Source organism: Muntiacus reevesi, chromosome 1 (assembly GCF_963930625.1).
Source record: "Muntiacus reevesi chromosome 1, mMunRee1.1, whole genome shotgun sequence".
Taxonomy (NCBI): domain Eukaryota; kingdom Metazoa; phylum Chordata; class Mammalia; order Artiodactyla; family Cervidae; genus Muntiacus; species Muntiacus reevesi.
Genome location: NC_089249.1, coordinates 228,236,304 through 228,260,038, shown reverse-complemented (window position 1 = coordinate 228,260,038; position 23,735 = coordinate 228,236,304). Strand labels below are relative to the sequence as shown.

Below are 23,735 nucleotides of genomic sequence, written 5' to 3'. Positions count from 1 at the left end.
GAATTTTCACTGTTGTCACCATCTGTGACTCTCTCTTCCCCCTCATATTATATGTATGGACATTTCATAACATATTTTAGGTCACATTCTCTGTTTTAGTCAAAGCTGATTAGAAGTTACACCAACCATAAGTAGTTGAGAGGGAGGGGAGTGAACTCCAAGAGATGAAGCTTCATCTGGTGATGAATAAGGGATGAACCTGACCAAGGAGGACCTTTTGGGGGGAGATTTGCCTACCTCTAGTTGCCTGAAACCAATCAACATGCCATCAGGTTATCATACTCTCTGGGTTGAGAGTTGTTTAAATTTGAGTTAGTCTGGCTTATGCTCGAAGACTGACCAGGTGAGAGGAATGAGCATCTCCAAAGGGTAGATGCAGAAAGAGATAGGAGCACCGTATCATTATACTTGCCCTAAAAAGGTCAAAATGTCTTCAAGCTGCAGTTGGTCCATTGGAGCTACAGTTTGTTCCATTTCTGAAAGTCTGTTCCTAGGACCATTTGTTCTTCTACAATAGGAACCATTATTTGAATTCTTGCTGTCAGGGTATGTGTGGTGCCTATTAAGGGTTACCTTGCTTGCTTGCCAGGATTGTGATAATGTAGAAGGGCTATTTTGAACATTACCATTGGACTCTGTTTTGAAAAGATTTCCTTTGCCTTTCATCTATGATTATCTTTATTTAATCAGAATCTGAGTCTGATACTCTCTAATTCTAAAAGACTTAGCTATCTTTTCTTAGTAAATTGAGAGGCAAAATTAGGAAAGCCAGAAGAATTGTTGCAGGTGAGATGCCGTGAGTACTGCAGGCTTTTGTTTCCCTTCTTGCTTACCTGCCCCATCTTTAAGCCCTGCTTGTCTGTGGACTCCAGAGCATACCTCTCTTGCTGTCATCGACCAGAGACACGCAGGAAAATCACTGCCTGTGCATCTACTGGAAAGGTGAAGAATCTATAAATTTGCCATTTGTAGGTGTGATTTCAGCCCTGCACAAGTTAAGATCTTTATCCTCATTAGACTTTAGAGGCTTGAGAACTTACTGAAGTTCACTTTTTGTTTCTCAAGCTATGAAATAATTGATTCACACATTATTAACCTCTTTTCCCAGACCCTTTTTGGAAATCTCTGTAATTGCCAGTACTTTCTTTGTACTTTGAATGTGAACTGATGATTCTGTGTGTACTTTGCCATTGCTTCTGGAAACACATTTCATGGGGGAAAAGAAACGTCTTGATGTCACACCTTGGTTTAGGGGAGCTAAGTGACTTGAGAAGCTTGCTTTGGGCCTGCTTAGCAGGCCATAACTCATCTGGAGGCTGTGCCAATGTGTGGTGTTATTAAGACTTTTCCATGATTGTATTAGTGTAAGACTGTGTTAACATTTATGCGGCATCACTAAAATTTAAATAGAGATAAATATAAAATATTGCAATTTAGTGTTTTGGTGGCAAGAAAACTGCCGTATTCAAAATGTTCTAGCTGGGATTTTGATGGCTCACTGGAGGGCAGTTACAGTGACAGCATGGTATGGTGCCAGAACATTTGGAAGCCAACAGCAGGCTCCTGAACACCATGAAAATGTAAGTGTTTTATGCAAAGAGGAACTTGATGCAAGGTAAGAATGTTTCCATGCAGAGGCAGGTTTCAGTGGTCTAGTCTGATATTCATTATTTATTCCTGGTGTCCTAAGTATTGCTTCTGCAGCTTCCTACCTGCCCTCAGCCTGCAGGTGAGCACTCACATAACACATATGTATGCATACATGCACACACAAAGTGATTAGATCAGCTCTTCCTTTGTCAAGAGGGCTTTCAAGGGGTCGTGAGCATGTTGGAATCATGGAGTTTCATGGTTTGGGAATCTTATTTAGAGATCATTCCTTCCAGTTTTCTGCTGATGAACAAAAACATTGCTCATTCAGTCCAGATGTTTGACTATTTGGTAGACCACTGGTACCTACAGTCAGAAAATCTAGGTTCAAGTCCAGTTTCTATCATTTCCTGGCTATTTACCTATAGGCAAGTGATTTCACTTTTCTAAGCCTCACCTTTTTCATTTGTTATCTAGAAACAATAATAGGTTTCCTTTGCATTTCATAAGATTGAATGAATATGGAAGAACATAATATACAATAAGTATATACATAATATACAATACAATATACAATACAATGCTTATAGCGCACCTGTCAGTGACATGGGGTATAACATCATGGTGTTCATAGTGTGTCCTTTTTACTTTGAGTTATCACTGTAACTCGGAGTTAAAGTGTTTCTTTTGTTTTTACATTGCAAACCTTTTTCTTCCTCATTTTCTCTTCTATTAAGTGCCTACCTTCTACCACATATATCTGTTGGTGTCAGTCTTGCTGCTTCATGAGGGTATTTGTTTGCCTGCCTGGGTTAATTACTTCATAAGACCTCCACAGACATTTCTGTAGATGAAGAGATCTCTTCTGTGGTGTTAAATGGGAAGCAGTTATTCCAAGATCAAGAAGAAAGAGTTGACATAAACATAATTGATGTGGCCACTCAGTGTTACATGGCCACTGAAACAGTTTGTTCCCTTATTTAAATATTATTCACACTTATTATGGGTCATGCACATTCATTTTCAGCTGTCAGTGTTTTTGTTGGCCCATATGCAAGGCAGGTCAGGCTCTTGCATAAAAAGATATGTAGAAATAGGGTGGTAGGAGTCTGATGCCTTTGGCATCTTTATTTTTCCTTCCCTCCCTTTCCTTCCTCCTTCCCTTCCTCCTTTCTTCAAGTCACATATTTTCAGTGGTCTTTCTATGACCTGCTTTCGTCTTATGATGGCACCTCTCTCAGTCACTTTTGGTGTCCACTGTCCATGAGTTCTTTTATGCATGTTTGAATTATTCAATTACATTGGCTTGTAAATGCTCACTATATGCAATCCTTTTTTCATGAACTTATGCATAGTGTAAAAAGGGAGGTATGTGTGCTATCAGTCATAGTGCAATTATGTTCTCTTATGATGGATCCCTGGAATAGGATTACACTCTACCCTGTCTTTGATGTCTTCATTGGACCCTCCTTAGGAAATACTGGGTTACATACATCTCTTTGTAAAATGAATGTTCACCCCACTGCTGACCTTCACCCTCTCATCCTCTGCTTTGTTGGTTTTCTAATTTTCCTATAGTTGTACTCCTCCCACGGATATTTTACTAATTAATTTTAACCATTTGGCCAGTATCAAATCATTGTGTCCCATTTCCATTTGTTGGCCTCCAATTTCCAGATTTCTTTCCTGCTATCCTTCATGAATTTCAGTGCTTATCTGTATTATCTCTGTCTTTCCTGACTTCTGTGAAATTTTGGGGGATCATTTTCATTGACCTTTACCTTTACTGCTGTCATCCACTAGATATCTTGAAATTTGTTTCCATTCCCCCCCACCATTTCATGTTCTCTGCCCACTTCCATCATCTCTTCACATTTTCATCTCTCCTCTTAAATACAGTTCTTAGCCTTGTCATGATCTCCATCCTCTGCACATCCTCCTTTTCTCCCCTTCACTGTCAGTGTTCTTCACTGTCTTGCTACTCTCTAGACTCCCTCCTTTTAGCCCACAAATGTTCGATTACTTAGCCACTGACCCCTGCCAGCCTTCCCTTCCAAACTTCTTGAAAGATTAGACAGTTAGGGATCCAATAAGTGCACATGAGATACAATCCCTGAAATGGTTCAAGAGTATTTTGTCTTTATTGACATCTCCGTTAACATCAACAATGTCAACCACTACTTTCCTTTGGAAACTTTACTTCTCAGCTGCCATGTGATTGTGGTCCCTGAGTTCTTGAATGTCTGTAATTAGTTACTCCATCTTCTTTTCTTTTTATGGCAACATTATCTTCTCAGTATCTCCTGACTACAGCCATTTACCAAAATTTTTATGACCTTGTCACTATTGTCTCTTCATTTTCTCTACCAGTGGTCCTACCTTTTCCTGTGGTTTCAAATTCTACCTCATTGTGAATAACTCCAATGTCTAAGCCAGCCTTTTTTCTCAGGTTCTTTCCTCCATTTCTATCAGACTGTGTCATTGCACATCAAACTGAAAGAGAAGAAAAGGAATTCATTTTTGTCTATCTCACAAGCTAGGTTTTTCTTCCCATTTCTCTCTATCTGTTCTTGGCCTTATGATTGTCTTTGTTACCAAAGCTTGAAACTTTGGAGTGATATTTGAGTCTTGTTTCTCTCTAGTTATTTACCTGGTCACTGAGTCCTGTGGATTTTTTTTTTTCACAATTATTGTCTTCTAAACAATTATTTCATTTTTATAAATCTATTTTAAGGAACCTTGATATTGTGAGGGCAGCAACATGTTTAGGGAGGGGACTCTCTCTCCCAGTGCTAGGAAATGATCCCTGAATAGTTTAAATCAAGCATGGCAATCCCATTTTCTGTGGATGTAGATTGATTTAGAGGTAAGCATTTGACCCAGTTCTGGACAATAAGACATAAATAGATGTTTGCTGGAAAAGCTTCTGGGAAGGATTTTGTTCTCTTGTAAAGCTGTCCAAGCTGGTTTTAGGAAAGGCAGAGGAACCAGAGATCAAATTGCCAACATCTGCTGGATTGTCGTAAAAGCAAGAGAGTTCCAGAAAAACATCTATTTCTGCTTTATTGATTATGCCAAAGCCTTTGACTATGGATCACAATAAACTGTGGAAAATTCTGAAAAAGATGGGAATACCAGACCATCTGACTTGCCTCTTGAGAAATCTGTATGCAGGTCAGGAAGCAACAGTTAGAACTAGATGTGGAACAACAGGCTGGTTCCAAATAGGAAAATGAGTACATCAAGGCTGTATATTGTCACCATGCTTGCTCAACTTATATGCAGAGTACACCATGAGAAACGCTGGGCTGGATGAAGCACAAGCTGGAAACAACATTGCAGGGAGAAATATCAATAACGTCAGATATGCAGATGACACCACCCTTATGGCAGAAAGTGAAGAAATACTAAAGAACCTCTTGATGAAAGTGAAAGAGGGAAAAAAAAAAAAAAAAAAAGAAAGTGAAAGAGGAGAGTGAAAAAGTTGGCTTAAAGCTCAGCATTCAAAAAACAAAGATCATGGCATCCGGTTCCATCACTTCGTGGCAAATAGATGTGGAAACAGTGGCTGACTTTATTTTCTTGGGCTCCAAAATTACTGCAGATGGCGACTGCAGCCATGAAATTAAAACACGCTTGCTCCTTGAAAGGAAAGTTATCACCAGCCTAGACAGCATATTAAAAAGCAGAGACATTACTTTGCCAACAAAGGTCCGTCTAGTCAAAGCTATAGGTTTTTCCAGTAGTCATGTATGGATGTGAGAGTTGGACTATAAAAAATGCTGAGCGCTGAAGAACTGATGCATTTGAACTGTGGTATTGGAGAAGACTCTTGAGAGTCCCTTGGACTGCAAGGAGATCCAGCCAGTCCATCCTAAAGGAGATCAGTCCTGGGTGTTCATTGGAAGGACTGATGTTGAAGCTGAAACTCCAATACTTTGGCCACCCAATGCGAAGAGCCGACTCATTTGAAAAGACCCTGATGCTGGGAAAGATTGAAGGCAGGAGGAGAAGGGGAAAACAGAGGATGAGATGGTTGGATGGCATCACTGACTTAATGGACATGAGTTTGGGTAAACTCTGGGAGTTGGTGATGGACAGGCAGGCCTGGTGTGCTGCAGTCCAGGCAAAGAGTCGGACACGACTGAGTGACTGAACTGAACTGAACTGAAAGATAAAGATAGTAAAGAGACCTTGTCTACTTCTTACTACCTTGATTACAGTTGTTGGAGTAACAGTTGTTGGAGCTACAGCTGTTGTTGGAGCTACAGCTGGCTTAGACCAATGAGAGGAGATACACAGGAACAAAAAGGCAACATGCTGAAGAGGATAAATGAGGGGAAAGAGAAGAATAGCTTCTTTATGATACAGTTTAGCTACTATACTGGTTTTAGAACCATCTATTTACATACTTTTGTCATGAGAGTTTTTTTTAAGAGATTGTTAGTCATTGTTCTGTTAATTGCGTCTAAACATATTTGAATTAATAAATTTTAAATATCTCTCTCAGATCTTTAAAATTCCTTGCTTCTTCGTAGCACTTATCTCAATTTGCAGTTAAATATTTGTTTGATTACCTGTTAAATGATGATAAACCCTGTTAGTCCAGGGGACGATAGAATTCACTTTCTATTTTAATCTTGCTGTTTCCCTAGTGTATAGCAGGACCTAGCATTGAGTGCTAGGAAGTAATAATGAAGAAACTAAAGAATAAAGTGACACCTAGGAAATGAAGTGTTTTTCAGATAGCGAATGAGGGCAGAGTAGAGAATGCTGTCTCTATTAGTGATGTAATAGTAGATGGTTCAGATTTCTCAGTTCAGTCACTCAGTCATGTCCAACTCCTTGCAACCCCATGGATTGCAGCACACCAGGCTTTCCTGTCCATCAGCAAGTCCCAGAGCTTGCTCAAACTCATGTCCATCAAGTCAGTGATGCCATCCAAGCATCTCGACCTCTGTCATCCCCTTCTCCTCCCGCCTTCAATCTTTTCCAGGATCAGGGTTTTTTCCAATGAATCAGTTCTTTGCATCAGGTGGCCAAAGTGATGGGGCTTCAGCTTCAGCATCAGTCCTTCCAGTGAGTATTCAGGACTCATTTCCATTAGAATTGAATGGTTTGATCTCCTTGCAGTCCAAGGGACTCTCAAGAGTCTTCTTCAACACCACAGTTCAAAAGCATCCGTTCTTTGGTGCTCAGCTTTCTTTATGGTCCAACTCTCACATCCATACATGACTACTGGAAAAACCATAGCTTTGAAAAACCAAACCTTTGTTGGCAAAGTAATGTTTCTACTTTTTAATATGCTGTCTAGATTGGTCATAACTTTCTTCCAAGGAGCATGTGTCTTTTAATTTCATAGCTGCAGTCACCATCTGCAGTGATTTTGGAGCCGAAGAAAATAAAGTCAACCATTGTTTCCACTGTTTTCCCATCTGTTTGCCATGAAGCAATGGGACCAGATAGCATGATCTTTGTTTTTTGAATGTTGAGTTTCAAGCCAGCTTTTTCACTCTCCTCTTTCATCACAAGGCTCTTCAGTTCCTCTTTGCTTTCTGCCATAAGGGTGGTGTCATCTGCATATCTGAGGTTATTGATATTTTTCCCAGCTATCTTGATTCCAGCTTGTGCTTCATCCAGCCTGACATTTTGCATGATGTTCTCTGTATATAAGTTAAATAAACAGGGTGACAGTATACAGCCTTGTCTAACTCAGTGAAATTGTGAGTCATGCCATGTAGGGCCACCCAAGATGGATGGATCATGATGGAGAGTTCTGCCAAAACGTGGTCCACTGGAGAAGGAAATGTCAAAGCATTTCAATGTTTTTGCCTTGAGAACCCCATGAACAGTATGAAAAGGCAAAAAAATATGACTCTGAAAAATGAACTCCCCAAGTTGGAAGATGCCCAATATGCTACTGGAGAAGAGTGGAGAAGTAACTCCAGAAAGAATGAAGAGATGGAGCCAAAGCAAAAACAATGTTCAGTTGTGGCTATGGCTGGTGATGGAAGTAAAATCCAGTGGTGTAAAGGACAATATTGAATAGGAACCTGGAGTGTTAGGTCCATGAATCAAGGTAAATTGGAAGTGCTCAAACAGGAGATGGCAAGAGTGAACATCAACATTTTAGGAATCAGTGAACTAAAATGGACTGGAGTGGATGAATTTAATTCAGTTGACCATTATATGTGCTAATGTGGGCAAGAATCCCTTAGAAGAAACACAACAAGAGTCTGAATGCAGTACTTGGGTGCAGTCTCAAAAATGACAGAATGATCTCTGTTTGTCTCTAAGGGCAAACCATTCAGTGTCACAGAAACCCAAACTATGCCCCAACCACAAATGCTGAAGAAGCTGAGGTTGAACGGTTCCATGAAGACCTACAAGACCTTCTAGAACTAACACCAATAAAAGATGTCCTTTTCATCATAGGGGACTGGAATGCAAAAGTAGAAAATCAAGAGATACCTGGAGTAACAGGCAGGTTTGGCCTTGGAGTACAAAATGAAGCAGGACAAAGGCTAATAGAGTTTTGCCAAGAGAATGCACTGGTCATAGCAAACACCCTCTTCCAACAACAGAAAAGATGACTCTACACATGGACGTCACCTTATGGTCAATACCAAAATCAGATTGATTATATTCTTTGTGCCAAAAATGGAGAAACTCTATACAGTGAGCAAAAACAAGACCAGGAGCTGACTGTGGCTCAGATCATGAACTCCTTATTGCAAAATTCAGACTTATATTGAAGAAAGTAGGGAAAACCACTAGACCATTCAGATATGACCTAAATCAAATCTCTTATGATTATACAGTAGAAGTGACAAATAGATTTAAGTGATTAGGTCTGATAGAGTGGTGAAGAACTATGGACAGAGCTTTGTGAGATTATACGAAGGCAGTAATCAAAACCATCCAAGGGAAACAAAGGCAAAATGGTTGTCTGAGGAGGCCTTACAAATAGCTGAGAAAAGAAGAAAAGTGAAAGGCAAAGGAGAAAAGGAAAGATATACCCATCTGAATGCAGAGTTCCAAAGAATAGCAAGGAGAGATAAGAAAGCCTTCCTCAGTGATCAATGCAAAGAAATAGAGGAAAACAATAGAATGGGAAAGACTAAAGATCTCTTCAAGAAAATTAGAGATACCAAGGAATATTTCTTGCAAAGATGGGTACAATAAAGGACAGAAACGGTATGGATCTAACAGAAGCAGAAGATATTAAGAAGAGGTGGCAAGAATACACAGAAGAACTATACAAAAAAGATCTTCATGACCCAGTTAACCATGATGGTGTGATTACTCACCTAGAGCTAGACATCCTGGAGTCTGAAGTCAAGTGGGCCTTAGGAAGCATCACTGCGAACAAAGCTAGTGGAGGTGATGGAATTCCATCTGAGCTATCTCAAGTCCTAAAAGATGGTGCTGTTAAAGTGCTGCAATGTCTACGGCCATACCACCCTGAACGCGCCCGATCTCGTCTAAAGTGCTGCAATCAGTATGCCATCAAATTTGGAAAACTCAGCAGTGGTAACAGTACTGGAAAAGGTCCGTGTTCATTCCAATCCCAAAGAAAAGCAATGTCAAAGAATGTTCAAACTATTGCACAATTGCACTCATCTCACACGCTAGCAAAGTAATGCTCAAAATTCTCCAAACGAGGCTTCAAAGTGAATCAGGAACTTCTAGATGTTCAAGCTGGATTTAGAAAAAGCAGAGGAACCAGAGATCAAATGGCCAACATCTGTTGCATCACAGAAAAAACAATAGAGTTTCAGAAGAAACGTCTACTTCTGCTTTATTGACTATACCAAAAGCCTTTGACTGTGTGGATCACAACAAACTGTGGAAAATTCTGAAAGAGATGGGAATACCAGACCACCTTACCTGCCTCCAGAGAAATCTATATGCTGGTCAAGAAGCAACAGTTAGAACGGGACATGGAACAACAGACTGGTTCCACATTGGGAAAGGAGTACAAGATTGTATATTATTGTCAGATATATCACCTTGACCCTTTAAAAATCTAGGGCTGTATAATATGTATGTAGCAATACTACCCACTCCCAACCCCCAACCTTTCCACACAGCTGAAGGCCCAGAAATAGAAGGTTAGAGGTGGGATGCAGTCACACATTGGAGATGCCAGAATTTGAATAAAAGTCCAAGTGCGATTCCTAGTACTAGTCCTGACCTCTTGACTCTATGACCTAATTTTTCACACTCCTCCAGATGCAGGGAGACGCTCAAACCATTTTGTATCTCAGAAATTAACCAACATATTAACCAGGTTGGCCCACGCAGTTCGATAGCTTTATAGCTTTTAAAGCTGCATTCGAAGTCATTTCTTTTTTTAAATGGCAATTAATGACAAATGGAAAATGAGAGCTGAGCCTGACCAGGGTACTGAAGAAACAAAGGGTTCATTGTGGGGAGGGAGGCACCACTTTGCTTAATGAACTTGTCCTTTCTGCATTTCTTTTGAATCTCTCTCTCTAATGTTCTCCTGCCTCCTCCAGATCCTCTATGGGGCTGCTTTCAGATTTTTTCATTATTGACTAACTTCTCCTTAATTTCTTCACTGCATAACTCCAGCCCACAAAGTTCTTTCCTTTCAACTTTATTAACATTTGTTGTCTGGACTCCTGAACAGTCTCATACAACTAATTATCTGCATTGGCCAATTCTTTCCTCTGTTTCTCCAATAAAACCGAGCTTCTTGAGAGTGAAACTGGTATCCAAGCCTGTGGTAACCACAGCACTTTGTAGAGGGTAAGTTTCATGTAGCTGCTTAGAGCATTTCATGGTACAAACTAAATGGTCCAACACAAAAGCTGAAATCACCAAAAATCAGTGGGAGTAATGAAGCCACAAGGAACAGAGAAGTTTTTTATTTTCTATTTTGTTTTATTTTCCTCCAGTGAGTGTGTATTACATTTGTATTTAAAATTTATACAATAAGTAGCAAAACAAAGTTGAAGACTTCTGTATCTAGCATATGGTGATTAACATTTCTCAAAAAGAATTCTTGGTTCAGAAAACCTGAAGATGCTGGATCTGTAATATATAAACATTTCCTTAAACATTGCTCAATTCAACTGTCAAAAACACTTTAGGGCTAATGCTTTGAATTCCTAAAGGGAAAATAACATATTCTTTATGTGGTAGTCCTGCAAGAAATTGAGAGAAGTTTCTTTTTTTTTCTTTTCTTTTTTTTTTTTTTTTTGAAAGAAGTTTCAGAGACACAAATTCTAAGAGATATGAAACACTGGAAGTTACATCTGTTATGAGAACACTTGTTTCCTAGTGGCCAAGATCACTTGGTTTCAACAAGTGTTAAGCTGGGAGACAGGAGATAAAAACTTGAGCCCTTGAAAAGGAGAATTAGAAAAATGAAAATCTTCTACTTAGAAAAGGCATTTTAGCTTTGAATGGAAGGTAGAAAAATTTCCAAAGAAATTCTTCACCCCTGAGTACTTTTGGGCTGGAAATCATGTTCTTTTTGTGCTCTAAAAATCTCTAAGCTGAGAATTTAGTCTAAAACAGTCTCAATAAATAATAAAGTGGAAAAAATGTTTGCAAATTAGAGATATAACATTAGTATTCCAATATATATAAAGAGTGCCTAAAATAGAGAGTAGGTACATTAATAACCCTATAGAAAAATGGGATAGACACACACTGTTTGCAGAATAAAAGAAGTGTAAGTGATTTAACCATAGGAAGAAATGCTCAGCCTCACTCATAAGAAGAGAAAGACCAATTAAAACTACACTGAGATACCGTTTTTCACCTATCAGGAAAGCAGAAGTCCAAAAAAGTAGATAGTATATTCTGTTTGTGAAGCTGTGGGGAAACAGGCTTTTATACATTGGTGGTAGAATTTAAAAATAGCACAACCCTTACAAAATGAAATTTGACAGTAGCCAACAAAATTGCACACATATATTTACCCTTTGAAATATTATTCCTACTTTTAGAATTCTGCCTCTAAAATAATACAGATAAAGATATGAAAAGACATATGTATGCGCAAGGTATTCACAGTAGCACTATTTGTAATGGCAAAAGAGGGGAATCAGTCCAAACGTCCATCAGCAGGGAATAGATGGAATAAATTATACTATACCATAAATTGTATCATTTATTCCATGGTGTGCTGCACAGTTGTAAGAAAAGATTTAGGAATGTTAATGAATAATACAGAATGTCTGTTGTGATATTTCCCAGGATATATTGTTAAATGAAAAAAGTAGAGAAAATTATGAATAACTGCTATTAAGGATGCATATGTACTTATGTTTTTAAAAAAGTGAAGGATAAATGGTTGATAGAGGGAGAAGGGACTGCAATCGTGCAGATATTTTATGTAATTTTAAAACTCAAAGTAATTACAAAAAATTATTTCTCATAAAAATTGAGAACAAAATGAAACAATTGAATCTAGTTGTCTATAGAATTGGTGGGATAATCACACAAGGAGGAACTATTTTATGTGATTTTACAATCCAGTAATTTAACTATACATCCCAATTTGGTTGCATTTTAAAGACAAAGGTATCTGTGAAACCTTTCAGAAATCTTATTGTTAATGGAAATGTTAGTGTTGTTTTTCTGAGACTGTTATGTGTGTTGTGGGATAAAGCAGATGAATATTTATGCTGGTTTTTCTGAGAGCTAGGATTTTCAGCATGACAGAGGGGAGATACTGATGTAAAATTGAATATTGAGTAAAAATCCCTCTTAGTCCTGATTTTGGATTGAAAGTATTAGCATGATTTCATGATGAATTTTTTTCTTAAAAAATGTATTTGTTAGCTCTGTCCACTGAAAGAATCTAGAAAAAAAGATAAAGCTAGTAGCAATGATCAACTAGGCCTCCTAGATCGTATTTTCTATTAATAAATAACATTTACCTCTAAAATAGCATTTTTCATTAAAGGGAACTCTGATTTCACATTGGCTCATTTCAAATCTGGAGTAAAACGTGTGCAAAATAATCTTGGATGTCTTGTCATAATCAGAAGCAAGAACATTCTCAAAGACTACTTGGGTCTTGTGTAAAGGACTCAGGATTCAACCTGAAAAGGTTCCCAGTGACCATAGATGGGACTCTAGGAATTTCAAGATGGATAATAACTGCAGTGAATTGAAGCAAATATGTTTAAATCCCCAAGTTCATCATGATACTTTCGAACAAATTTTAAACCTCTTTGGTCGTTTTTGGAGAGTGCTGGGTAGGGAACCAATTCATAATCGAAAGTAACAAATAAATAGAAGCAATAAAGCATTTTATGTTTATCTCTTCTTTCCAATATGAACTGAATCTCTGCATACTCAACTAGTTGAAGGGAAGTTTTTATTTTTATTGCTTTACAATGTTGTGTTGTTTTCTGCCATGCAACTGGAATCAGCCATAACTATGTATATACATCTGCTCCCTCTTGAGCCTCCCTCCCACCCCTCCCCCTTTAGGGGGGAGAAATCCGAGGAGAAAAGGAAAAGTGTTGCAGTTAGAATACTGCCATCCTGTAACCTTTAACAAACTGATGGATCTTGGTAATGACCATGAATGGCTGCAAAAGAAAGGCAATCAAACATTATCTGCCTTGTTATGGATGATGTGGTACATATCCAGTTATCCTTTTTTTTTTTTTTTTAATTTTATTTAGGCTTTGCTGGGTATTCTTTGCTGCTCAGGCTTTTCTCTAGTTATAGCGATGAGTGGGAGAGTTACTCTAGTTGCAGCGCTTGGACGTCTCATTGCGATGGCTTCTCTTGTTCTGGAACAATGATCGTGACCTTATAAACAGTATCACAAAACATATATGAAAAAAGGTATCATTAGTAAAGACAGCAGAAACAATCAGACCTGTAACTACAGAGAGTATAATTTCGAGAGTATAGTTTGTAAAGTAAGTCTTTTAATACATTTAAAGAAATAAAACATCTCATCAAAAGTATGAGAAAAGAATAACAGACTGTCAAAAATGACACCCAGAAAGATTTAAAAAAGAGCTAAATAGAACTTCTAGAAGTAAAAAATATGATAATTGCAGTTAGGAATTCAGTAGATAAGGCAAATAACTAGTCAAGACACAGCTAAAGAGTAATTAAGTGAGCTGGAATATAGACTTAAAGAAATTACCCAAAGTGTAGCATGAAGAGACAGACATGGAAAAGTTAAAAATGAAAAATTAGTAAAGAGACATGGGGAATAGAATGAAAAGGTCTGACGTGAATCCTAGGAGAAACAAAATGTGGGAGAAGCTATATCTTTTAAGAGGTTTGGCTGATACTTTTCCAGAATTGATGAAAGACAATTCATGTCTGATTCATTAATATCCTACTGCATCCCAAGCCGAGTGATTAAGAAAAATTGCATTTCTAACATCATAGCAAAACTATAGAAAGCTTGAGTTATAAAAACAGAGAAATAACACATGAGCTACAAAGTAGTAAGAGTGGTACTTGGAAAAAAGAGGAAAAACAGCTGTGCCGTGAGTACTGTTAGCCTAGTTGCTTGGCCTGAGAATGAGGCTCCAATGCCCCTTTCCTCAGTTCTAGACAGTAATGGCCATCACAATTCCATCATCTGTGATACTTCTTTCTTGGTCCTTTTAGACGGTCCAGATTCAAAGAAGAATCCACCATGCTCCCTAAAGTTGAAGGTATTTCAAGTCTGCCAAATTTCTTGTTAAGTGTCTGTTCTTGGACTGAGGTTACTGGAAAGAAAATAGTTTCTCTCTGAGGAAAGAGAAGGATGGAACTACAGAGTCTGATGAGGAGGCAGCCAGCACGAACTTCTCTAACCATCTCATTCCTACTTCTTAACTCCTACCAACCTCAGTTTCTTTCTGTTTTTATCTTTCTAAGTGTGATATACAGTTGAAGACCTTTTCATAATCCTTTTTATTTCCCTTACTTCTTCCCTGGGTAACCATTGTTCTCAATTTTGAGAATATATATCTGTTGTTTTTTTTTTTAGTTTATCATATATATGTGTTCATATCTGTGTGTATATATGTATGTTTATATTTAAACTTTTGCAAGTCTGTTGGCTGTGAAATGGTATCCTGTCCTTTTTATTTCACTCTTCCATGACATATATAAAGGTTGAATACATCCACCCCCCCAATAATTGGAGTCATACTGTTTATACAGTTCAAAAATTTCCTTTCTCCCCACTCTCCTTTTTTTGATGAGTGCATTTTTTGTTTTTGTGCCATCAGGGTTGCACTTTTTGGAATTGCTTCTTCATATCCTTTGTCTGGTTTTCCGTTGAGTCTTCTGTTTGTCGTTTAGTTTTCTTCCAAGGAGCATGTGTCTTTTAATTTCATGGCTGCAATCACCATCTGCAGTGATTTTGGAGCCCAAGAAAATAAAGTCTCTCACTGTTTCCACTGTTTCTGCAAGTATTTGTCATGAAGTGATGGGACCGGAGGCCATGATCTTCATTTTTTGAATGTTGAGTTTCAAGCCAGCTTTTTCGCTCTCCTCTTTCACTTTCTTTTTTTTTTTTTTCCTCTTTCACTTTCATCATGAGATTCTTCTGTTCCTCTTTGCTTTCTGCCATAAGGGTGGTGTCATCTACATACCTGAGGTTATTGATACTTCTCCCGGCAATCTTGATTCCAGCTTGTGCTTCAACCAGCCCAGCATTTCGCATGATGTACTCTGCATATAAGTTAAATAAGCAGGGTGACAATATACAGCCTTGACATACTCCTTTTCCTATTTGAAACCAGTCTGTTGTTCCACGTCCACTTCTAACTGCTGCTTCTTGACCTGCATACAGATTTCTCAGGAGGCAGGTAAGGTGGTCTGGTATTCCCATCTCTTTCAGAATTTTCCACAGTTTGTTGTGATCCACACAGTTAAAGGCTTTGGTATAGTCAATAAAGCAGAAGTAGATGTTTTTTCTGGAACTCTATTATAGTTTTTTCTGTGATGCAACAGATGTTGGCCATTTGATCTCTGGTTCCTCTGCCTTTTCTAAATCCAGCTTGAACATCTGGAAGTTCTCGGTTCGCATACTGTTGAAGCCTCACTTGGAGAATTTTGAGCATTACTTTTCTAGTGTGTGAGATGAGTGCAGTTGTGTGGTAGTTTGAACATTCTTTGGGATTGCCTTTCTTTGGGACTGGAATGAAAACTGACCTTTCCCATTTTCCAGTCCTGTGGCCACTGCTGAGTTTTCCAAATTTGCTGGCATATAGAGTGCAGCACTTTCACAGCATCATCTTTTAGGACTGAAATAGCTCAGCTGGAATCCCATCACCTCCACTAGCTTTGTTCACAGTGATGCTTCCTAAGGTCCACTTGACTCTGGATTCCAGGATATCTGGCTCTAGGTGAGTGATCACATAATTGTGGTTATCTGGGTCGTTAAGGTATGTTTTGGATAATTCTGCTATGTATTCTTGCCACCTCTTCTTAATATCTTCTGCTTCTGTTAGGTCCATACCTTTTCTGTCCTTTATTGTGCCGATCTTTGCATGAAATTATATCTATCCTTATACCAATCTCATATTATTTCCATTACTATAGTTTTATATGTTTGTTTCTCTATCAGATGAAACAAATCCTTTGTTCTTATTCTTTAAAATCACCTTGAATGTTTTTGGCCCTTTACTCTTCCATGTGGATTTTAGACACACTTTGTCAGGGTCAACAAAAACTATTTGTTTCCATTAAAGTAAATTTACAGATTAATCTGTGAGAATCAGCATAATTATAAAATTATGTTCCCATCTATGAACATGGCTTGTCTTTTCAGTTTAGTTCAGTCTAGTTGCTTTGTTGTGTCAGACTCTTTGCGACTGCATGGACTGCAGCACACCAGGCTTCCCTGTCCATCGCTATCTCCCCGAGCTTGCTCAAACTCATGTCCATTGAATCGGCGATGCCATCCAACCATCTCATTCTCTGTTGTCCCCTTCTCCTCCTGCCTTCAATCTTTCCCAGCATCAGGGTACTTTCCAATGAGTTAGTTCTTCACATCAGGTGGCCAAAGTATTGGAGCTTCAGCTTCAGCATCAGTCCTTCCAATGAATATTCAGGACTGATTTCCTTTAGGATGGACTGGTTGGATCTACTTGCAGTCCAAGGGACTCTCAAAAGTCTTCTCTAGCCCCACAGTTCAAAAGAATCAATTCTTCAGTGCTCAGCTTTCTTTATGGTCCAACTTTGTCTTTCCAGGTAGGTGTTTTTAAATCTTTTAATTAAGATATGTAATCTTCTACTTAAATATTAAATATCTTTTGTTATCCTTAAGTACTTTACAGGTTTTGTTATTGTAAATAGGATTGTTTTCAAATTTTCATTTTCTAATTTGTAGTTGCTGATGTTTGATTTTGTATCTAACAAATTTGCCAAAGTCTTATCTCTTCTAATAGTTTGTGTTTCTTAGTATTTCTTCCTAGACAGTCATGTCATTTTAAAATAACAGTTTTTGTTCTTTTTCATCTTTATCCTCATTTGTTCTTTTCTTATTGTAGTTTTTAGCATCTTTAATACAGTGTTTATTAAAATATTAATAGGAGGCATTCCTGTTTTATTCTTGTCTTTAGAGGGAATGACAATATTTTACTATTAAATATGATATTTATCATAGGCTTTTAATAAGCTAAAATATTCTCTCAGTTTGCTGGGTTTTTTATCATGAATTTGTATTAGATTTTATTGATAATTTCTTTTGTCTATAGAAGTGATTGTATGATTTTGTTTCTGTTCATTCACTGATGAGATTAATTGCATTTGCATTAGGAGTTTTTCTACTATTCTACATGACTGTGATATATTTTTATCTTTAATATTCTGTTTGACTTAGCTTTTTACTCCTTAATTTAGAATTTTAAAATTTGTGATTATAATTGAGGTTGGTCATATGAATTTTTTTTATTATACTAGTCTTTTTTAATGAGAAAACATTTGTTTTATTCTTATAGTAGCCTTAATGCTTAATAATGATCTAAATGTGACCTTGTCCTTAAATTAAGGACTTCATTGTTCTTGTGGATTACAAAATATTAACTTTATTATTTTCACTATTTATTTATTTATTTTTGACTGTGATGTTGCGGCATGCAAGTTCCCCAACCAGGGGTTGGACCTGTGCCCCCTCTAGCTGAAGCACAGAGTCTTAACCACTGGCTGCCAGGGAAGTCCCTAATTATTTTTATTGAGATAGATATTAGGACTCCACAGACAAAGAGCTCTAAACAATGCTTCCCCCCCGCCCCTAAGTATCTCATTTTTATGAGAGAATACTATCAAAACCAATCAGATTTATATAAACTCAGATATGTTGTTCAAGTATAAATGTAGAGAAAACTATGAAATTGAAAAGAGTTATCAGAGCTTACTATAAAATTTTACTTGACATAGGTAACAGGCATGATAAGCTCAAATTTTAGTGTTTGTCATACTGTTCTTATATGTTTTGTATAAAGCTTATAGAGATGTCATAAAAGGATATGAAATGCTATCCTTCCCTTTCTAATGTCTGAAACGTTTTGTACAAGATGGGGTTATCAGTTCCATAAAGTCTTGATGAAACTTACCTGTAGAACCACCTTGCTTGGCACTTTTTTGTGTGGGTAGATTTTTTTAAAATTTCATATTCAACTTCATTAATATTTAAGTCTCTTTAGATTTTATATCTCTTTTAAAAAATTTTTTATTAGAGTATACTGTCAGGGGTACAGCAGAGTGAATCAGCTACCATTGTTCAGTTGCTAAGTCATGTCTGATTCTTTGTGACCCCAGGGACTGCAGCATGGGAGGCACCTCTGTCCTCCACTGTTTACTGAAGTTTGCTCTAATTCATGTCCATTGAGTTGGTGATGCTATCTATCCATTTCATCCTCGGCCACCCCCTTTTCCTTTTGCCTTCAATCTTGCCCATCATCAGGGTCTTTTTCCAGTGAGTCAGTTCTTCATATCAGGTGGCCAAAGTATTGGAGCTTCAGCAACAGTCATTCTAATGAATGTTCAGGGTTGATTTCCCTTACGATTAACTAGTTTGATCTCCTTGCAGTCTGAGGGGCTCTCAAGAGCCTTCAGTTATACATATGCATATATCCACTTTTTTTTTAAGATTCTTCCCTTGTTTCGGCCATTGCAGAGTATTGAGTAGAGTTCCCTGTGTTATACAGCAGGTTCTTATTAGTTTTCTATTTTATATATAGTAGTGTCTATATGTCAGTCCCAATCTCCCAATTTATCCCTCCCGACCCCTTAACTGCTGGTAACATAACCATAAGTTTGTTTTCTACATCTGTGACTCTACTTCTGTTTTGTAAATAAGGTCATTTGTAGCCCCCCTCTTTTTAAAGATTCTACATATAAATGATATCATGTGATATTTGTCTTTCTCAATATGGTTTACTTCACTCAGTATGACAATCTTTAGTTCCATCCATATTGTTGTAAATGGCATTATTTTGTTCTCTTTCATGACTAATATTCCGTTGTATATATGTGTACACATCTTCTTTATCCATTCCTCTGTTAATGGACATTTAGGTTATGTCCATGTCATGGCTATTGTAAATAGTGCTGCAGTGAACTTTGGGATACATGTGTCTTTTCAAACTGTTTTACTCCGAGTATATACACAGGAGTAGGATTGCTGGATCATAATGGTTGTTTTGTTTTTAGTGTTTTAAAGAACTTCCATACTGTTCTCCGTAGTGGTTGCACCAACTTACATCCCCAGCAACAGTGTAGGAGATCTCCTTTTTCTTTGTACCCTCTCCGGCATGCATTGTTTGTAGATTTTTTGATGATGGTCATTCTCACTGGTGTAAGGTGAGACCTCCTTATAGTTTTGATTTGCTTTCTATCTTTTTGAGTCAACTTTGGTCATTTCCCATTTATATTTCATTTAACTTTTCACATAAAGTTGTTGAAAGTATTACCTTGGGGGTTTAAAAAAATTAAATTGGTTACATTGTGTCTTAGTTGTAGCATGTAGGATCTTTGTTGTGTCATGTGAGATTGTTCATTGTAGCACATGGCTTCTCCAGTTGTGACTTCAGTAGCTGTGGCATGTGGGATCTTAGTTCCCTGACTGGGGATCAGACCCATGTCCCCTGCATTTCAAGGTGGATTCTTAACCAGCGGACCACCAGGGACGTCCCCACCTTAGGATTTTTTACTTTTATCTGTACTGCATCTACAGTTAAGTTTCCCTTTTCATTCCTAATATTATTTATCTGTGCTTATTTCCTTTTTAACTTGGCCAGTCTTTCTAGAAGTACATCTTCTGATAGTCTTTTGGCTTTGTTAATCCTTTTTTAAAAACCTTTGTTTTTTATTTATTTCTGCAATTAACTGTTATTTTCATTTATATACTCTCTTTGGGTTCATTCTTTTGATAACTTTTCAACTTGAAAATAATACAAGGTTTTCGTTTTCCCTGTAACACCATTTTAGTTAAATAGTCTGTAATTTATATTATGGTTATTTTGTTAGCTGGTTTTTTTTTTTTTTTCCAGTAAGTTACATGTGTATTTTCCACTGTGCAGAGGGTCCACACCCCTAACCCGTGGGTTGTTTGAGGGTCAGAAGTACAGTGTTTCTTTCTCTATATTGGTGTATGTATGTATGTAGTTTGCCTTGTGATCAAAGACTATGGTCTGCCTGATAATGATTCTTCAGTATTTGCTGAGATTTCTTTTGTTGCTTGCCAGGTGGTTAGTTTTATGAATATCCTGTAAGTGCTTCTGAAGAATAAGTAATTTATTTGATGGATACATGGATATATGTAATTTTTTTTGCTTTATATACTTACATATGTGAATTTAATTTTACACATAAGGTGTTCATGTTTCCTGTTTTCTTACTAATATATGGCTAGCTTTGCTTTCTTTTCTGAGAAGTTAGTAATTAATTCTCTTTTTTGGATTATTTTTCTTCCTATAATTGTTCAATTTTTGTTTTGAGTTAAGGTTGTTAAATGTATATAGATTCAGGATTCTTATAACCTCCAGATGCACTGCACCTAATGTCAGTATGATTATTTTTATCCCTAAAAATTCATTTTTGCCATGAAGTCCATTTCATCTGATATTTATATATCTACCAACTTTCTTTGCTGTTAGCATTTTCTTGGTATATTTTTCTCCATCCCTTTTCTTTCAATATTTCTCCCGTAGTATTTTGGATATATTTTTTCTTTATATAGCATATAGCTAGATTTGGTTTTGTTAATTCAGTTAAATACATTTGCTTTTTAGTGGGTGAACTTAATACAGTCCTTTTTATTGTGATTTATTGACATAGTTGGATTAATTTTTGCTATTTGTTTCAGTGATGACCTTTAACTTTTCAACATGCTTGATTGGGCTCCTGAAGTGTAAAGTTTTTTTACCTCCTCTCAAACAATTTAAGAACTGTTAAGAATGCTTTAATTCTGATTTCTCCATTGTCTATGATTTTGTTGGCTAATATTTTATTTCCAACTTATTTTTAACCAACTTTATAAAGTAGTCATTATTAACATAATCAGTGCTAATATTTTACAGTTCATGCTTGTTCATATTTACCTATATGTTTATTGATTCCTTTGCCTACTTTTTCCTTCTGGAGATCAATTTCTCGAGTTATTCTTTCATCAGATGTTGAGCTGGTAAGGTTTTTTAGATTTTCCAAAAATTGTCATCCTTTTGCTCTCCTTGAATGATACTATATCTTGTTATCCTTCTGGTATCTGTTGTTATTGATGGAAAATCTAGTGCCAGTCTAATAGATGTTCCTTCTGTAGGCAATCAGTTTTCCCTTGATTGTTTTAAGGTTTTTCAGTTGTATTTAATTATTAGCCAGTTTTACCCACTCCAGTACTCTTGCCTGGAAAATTCCATGGATGGAAGAGCCTGGTAGGCTGCAGTCCGTGGGGTCACAAAGAGTCGGACACAACTGAGTGACTTCATCTTCACTATTATATATCCAAGAATTTATTTTAATTTATCCTGTTTGGCTCTCAATATGCTACTTCAACCTTTAGATTTCAATTGTGGAAATTTCCTGATTTATTGTCATTTCCTGGTTTGTTGGCTTTCCCCTATATTCACTTTTCTCTTCTCCCTCATCTTTTTTTAGGATTATATTGGACTGTGTGTTTTTAACGTCTCTTAACTGTTATTTCATATTTTTCATCTCTTCATCTTTTGTGCTCTTTCTGAATGACTTCTTCCACTTTATTTTCAAATGAATTGATTCTCCAGTAGTGTCTGATGTGTTTATTACATCCATAAAGTTGCAGTTTAAATGGTTATATTTTTCATTTCTAGGGGTTTTCTTTTTGCTTCAGTGACATCCGAAAGTTTTGATATGTATTACTTTAAGTAGTGTTCATTCAAAATATTTTAAAATTTTAATTATGACTTGGTTCATGATTTATATTTAAGTGTATTTCTTGTGTGTGTGTGTGTGTGTGTGTGTGTGTGTAGCAGAGTTTTATTAAAGTAAGAAAAGGGACAGAGAAGGCTTCTGATATAGACATCAGAAGAGGGATGGAGAATGCCCCCCTCGCTTGTGTTAGCAAGGGAGTTATATACTTTTAAATTAGTTATTACAATAAATCGAAAGGATGTCTGGAGGTTGTAAAGATCTTACTAGACCCATGCCCATAATTTACATTTTAAGATAACGGAATTAGCCAGAAGGTTTTCAGGAAGGAGAAACTGTCCTCAAGCAGGATACATTGTTATTATATAATTCTTAGTGGTTTAATCACTAAGTAGAGTGTCCGATTCTTATAACCCCATGGACTGTAGCCCGCCAGGCTCCTCTGAATACTGGAGTGGATTGCCATTTCCTTCTCCAGTGGATCTTCCTGACCCAGGAATCGAACCCCAGTCTCCTGCATTTCAGGCAGATTCTTTACTGACTGAACTATGAGGGAAGCCCGTATAATTCTTAGTACAGAGTTTAAATTGAGTTGTTTGTTGTATAATCATCAGTTCTGGGCTTAAAGAAAAAAATGTTTTATGTGATTAAAACTAAGGAATGTAGAGAAAAAAAGATGTTTGTCCTTTACTCCTCCTTGAGAATTCCAGACCCCTATCTCCTCCTTGAGAGCCCCAGACCCCTTTCTCCTCCTCCTCCTCGGGGGCCCCGGACTTCTTATCAACCTGCCTAGGAATTAACTCTGTCATTCCCCCCTTTTCTTATAGGAGAATTATGTTGCCAAGGGAAAGGGGTGTTGGCAGAAACTACTTTCTGCTGAGATGGGATGCTGTCCCTAAATTGTTGAGGCAACATATTCTCCTAACCCTCATATTGAGGGTCTCTGATCCAGGGGCCCCAAGTAGTAGTTGGAGGAGGTTGTGGCACTCGTAGGAGCTTGGACAACCATTTGTAACTTAAAAGCTTTCAGATGGTTAGAAACAAACCCCATTTTACAGCTATAGATGTAAGACAAAATAGTCATTAAACCAAGTTAAAACCTAATCAAAATTAAAAGTTACATTATGTCCATAGTTATATCAGTCCATCTTAACATTGTTAGATGTCATCACAGAGTTGAAGAAAGTCCTTTCCTTGAAGTGGAGAAACCCACCATGGGAAGTCTTCAATTGATGAGCAGGGGAGTGCTCTGCAGACCCAGCAATTAGACGGATTGTGGAATGCAGCATAGAAATGAGTCCAGGACAGGAATGTGCTGTCTTGAGGGTCAAACAGCAGACTCAGGACTTTCAGAGTCAGCAGAAGCAAGCCCACCTAGATTCTCAGGCCCATCTTGGTTTCTGGCTCAAACAGCGGCTTGTTTAACTCAAAGGCTGGGTCAGGAGTTAACCTCCCGGTAATGTCTGTTGAAAAGCTAAAAGCTGAGCCACATAGTTAATTTTAAGGCTTCAGGATCTATGACAATCAGTTTAGTTCAGTTGCTCAGTTGTGTCCAACTTTTCGAGACCCCATGGACCGCAGCACACCAGGCCTCCCTGTCCATCACCAACTCCTGGAGTTAACCCAAACTCATGTCCATTGAGTCAGTGATGCCATCCAACCATATCGTCCTCTGTCATCCTCTTTTCCTCCTGCCCTCAGTCTTTCCCAGCATCAGGGTCTTTTCAAATGAGTCAGCGCTTCACATCAGGTAGCCAAAGTGTTGAGTTTCAGCTTCAACATCAGTC

The 23,735-nt window shown here is 37.5% G+C and overlaps 1 protein-coding gene across 7 annotated transcripts in view; it reads left to right on the top strand.

The window, feature by feature from the left end:
* The window catches only part of SIL1 (SIL1 nucleotide exchange factor), a 235,297-nt gene that overhangs the window by 151,122 nt on the left and 60,440 nt on the right, over positions 1 to 23,735 (top strand). The window lies entirely within an intron of this gene.